The sequence below is a fragment of the Crocuta crocuta genome, unplaced genomic scaffold, assembly GCF_008692635.1.
Source record: "Crocuta crocuta isolate KB4526 unplaced genomic scaffold, BGI_CrCroc_1.0 scaffold301, whole genome shotgun sequence".
Classification (NCBI taxonomy): Eukaryota; Metazoa; Chordata; class Mammalia; order Carnivora; family Hyaenidae; genus Crocuta; species Crocuta crocuta.
Window position 1 is genome coordinate 2,068,965 of NW_027527544.1, and position 3,554 is coordinate 2,072,518.

The window sequence follows — 3,554 nt, forward strand, 5'->3', positions numbered from 1 at the left end:
AGGTAAAAAAAAAAAAGGCTGATAGATGGATCCCTTGTGGTAGTGGTGATTTCTGCTGAGGGGTGGGTGGATTCTGGATATATTTTGCTGGTGTAGCTAATGGGATTTGCAGATGGATTGAAGGTACGGTTTAAGGAAAGGGAGACGATTTGGGGTTGGCACCAAGATTTTTATCCTGACCTATTTGAAGAATGGTGTTAATTACCACCCTAGGGAAGACCCCTGGAGGAACAGGTTCGAGTGAGGGGAATGGAGATTCTGGTTTAAGATATGTTAGGTTTCAGGAACTTAATCGCCCTTCAAGTAGCGGTATTGACAAAGCAATGCGATAGCCAAACCTGGAGTCAGGAAGTGGTCAAGTCTTGAGGCTTCAATTTGGGAGCGGTCAAGAACTAGATGATGCTAGGAGCGCCTGGGTGGCTCAGTCGGTTGAGCGTCTGACTTCGACTCAGGTCATGATCTCACGGTTCGTGGGTTCGAGCCCCGCGTCGGGCTCTGTGCTGACAGCCAGCTCAGAGCCTGGAGCCTGTTTCAGTCTGTGACTCCCTCTCTCTCTGACCCTCCCCTGCTCACGCTGTCTCTCTCTTAGAAATAAATAAAACATTTTAAAAAAGAAATAGATGATGCTTAAGGTCCTGAGATTCAAGATGAGAGCACCTAGAGAGTCAGTGTAGACGGAGAGGACAAGATGCCCAAGCACCGAATGCTCGTTTCCTCCAACATTTAGAGGTCAAGAAGGTGAAGAGTAGCCAGCAGAAGAGACAGAAAGAACATGAGGAAAGGTAGGAAGAAATCCAAGAAGGCACGGTATCTTGTGGGGGCCATTGGTGACCCTGAAAAGAGCAGTTTCATTGGGATGGTGAGGATGAAAGACTTGCTAGAACAAGCTCAAAGATGGAGAGAGAGAGAGAGAGCGAGAGAGAGAAGGGGGAAGTAGAGACAAAAAGTAGAAACTCAAGGTTGGGGCACCTGGGTGGCTCAGTCGGTTAAGCATCTGACTTCAGCTCAGGTCATGATCTCAGTTTGTGGGTTCAAGCCCCGCATCAGGCTTTGTGCTNGGGTTTTGCTGAGATTCCTGACATCGGGGGAAGTGTGTGTGCAGGTGGGGACACTCTGGTTGGTTGTGGGCCGATGTAGTGGTGCAGGAGGGGGCAGGAGACAAGGCTCGAGGAGTCTGGAGCGAGGGTATCTGTGCACACACATCCTTTGGGCTTTAGACAGGAGCACGGACAGCTCATCTACTGTGACAGAAGAGAAGGTGGAGGGTCTGACCACAGTTGCGGAGCGGTTGGGAAGCTGGGTGCGGGTCCTGGAAGTTGTTTTCTGATTACTGCTGTTTTCTCAGTGAACTAGGCAAGATCATCCGTTGAGAGTGCAGATGAACAGGGCAGGGCTCCCGATTTGAGGGCAAAGAAGGAGTGGAATCATCATTGGAGAGAGCACAGCAGACTGAGTGGGAGTGCGTTTCTCAGGTGCTTTACAGGGGCTCAGGTTTGAGAAGCTGTGCACTAAGTGGTGGTTGGCAAGGCTGGACCTTTCTCGGATGGTTTTGTATTTGACAGGTGACTTTTTTAAGGGGAGAATGCTCTCCAGTCCAAAGGAGCAGATTGCTAATGGTGGAATTTGGGGCGCCTGGCCGGATCCTATTAAGAAGCAAAGGGCTAGTCTGCAGCTTTTACACGTTGCCAGTCAAGAGAAAGAAGGAGATGCTACCAGGTAGAGTCAGATGTTAATGGCTTCTCAGTTCTCAACATCACGTGGGCTTCAGGGTGGCGGCAGCAAGATCGCCTGGAAACTGGAGAGAAACCCAGGTTCAAACCTATGGAATCAGAAACTCTGGGGGTGGAGCCATCTGTAGTTTCACAAAGCCGACAGGCGATTCGGATGCCTGCTCACTTTTGAGAACCACACTTCTTCCACCTGCTGAGCCCTTCCTGGTGACTGAACTCAGTGTGGGCTGAGCTCATTCACTCTCTGGATCCAATGGCTCCCGATGTCTGGTGCTCTGGGGTGTTTGAGTGTGCCAGGGGCTTCGCTCCAATGAACTATTGCCAAGGGACGTGGTGGCGGTGGTGTCCGCGTGTTCTCTGACACCACTGTGATGGGGGTGGGACAAAGATCTTTGCATGGGGGGCTGCTCTTACTCTCCTGTAAATACCCTAAATGCTCTTCACTGGGTGGTCACCCATGTTTGTTCTCAAAGCAGGTCTAGGGTAATGCCTTCTTTTTTTTAATGTTTATTTATTTTTGAGAGAGAGAGACAGAGCACGAACCGGGGAGGGGAGAGGCGGGGTGGGGAGGNGAGCCTCACGAACACTTCTTTATCTCTTGGTTTGGATTTCAGTGCTGAAGGCCATCGGCTACTACCTCTCAGGTATTCTGGACCACCCCCACAGTCATCCTTTCCTTAAAGAATGTCATTAATTGAAGCAGACTTTGAAGAGATTACAGAAGTAGGGCTGTCCATCTCATGCAAAGTCACATACAAATGATTGGGAATTACTTCCCTCACTGCCTCCTTCATTAGCCCAGAAAATAAGGGTTCGATTGAATTATACAGCAGTCTTACATTGGCTGTTGATTATTTTTAAGCTTGTTCTATTATTTAAGAGTAATAGAGATTGTACAGTTTTATATGATCTGATTATTATTCAGATTTGAAAGTGACTCACGTCAAATTAAAATTCCTTTGGGCCCTTTAAAATGCCTTAAATTAAAGTTTATGATTTAATAACTAAAGGGTACAGAGGGAATGCGAACTCACTTTCCGAATCTTCAGTGATATGGAAATTTCCAGAAGATTCACAGTCTCTCCAAATTAATGTTTCCTCTATTTAGCAGACACAGTGGCGATGGGGGACGATCGGGACGTGAGCCAAGATACCTGGGTCTCAGGCCAGGCTTCGCTGGAAGTGAGTTAGTACAGAGAAAAGAGCTAAAATACTTGGTCACTGCCCTTGAAGGACTCAGAAAACCAGAGGGCAAACTTAGAGGGACAGGAGGAAAAAATTATTGTCGCGAAGGCTGATAGCATCAAGCAAGTCGCAGTGAAGGCAGACCGCCGTACTCATGCAAATGATGTCTAATTCTAGGGGAAACAGCTTCCTCTTTTTCTTTCCTCTCCTCCCTCCCTTCCTCCCCTCCTCTCTCTTTCCACCCTTCCTCTCTCCTCCCTCCCCCGCTGTTTTATCAAGTGACCCATAGAACTGAGCAACAGTTCATGAAACATCTCTTGGTCCCAGACATGTGGGGAAGTACCATCCACCCTTAGACCAGCGCTAGAGGGATGCCTGCCTCGAGTCCAAGGGCTCTAGAACCTTGCTACTTAAAGTGTGGTCCCCGGCCCAGCAGCGCATCACCCGGGCGCTTGTGAGAAGTGAGAACTCTTGGGCACCACTCCAGACTTAAAGAGCCAGAGTCCACACTTTCGCCAGCTCCCCAGGTGATTCGGTGTGCATTAAAGTCTGAGAACCAGTGTGTTAGAGGCTCTCTCCTCTGGCTCCTCCCCTCTCCCCCAAGCTAGATTCGGAAGGGCCAACGGGATGTGCCCACTC

The 3,554-nt window shown here is 49.1% G+C and overlaps 1 non-coding gene across 1 annotated transcript; it reads left to right on the top strand.

The window, feature by feature from the left end:
• The first annotated feature begins 410 nt into the window (after positions 1–410).
• On the top strand, positions 411–495 carry TRNAR-UCG (transfer RNA arginine (anticodon UCG)). Its single transcript has one exon. It is a non-coding gene; the product is annotated as a tRNA-Arg (tRNA).
• The last annotated feature ends 3,059 nt before the right edge of the window (positions 496–3,554 follow it).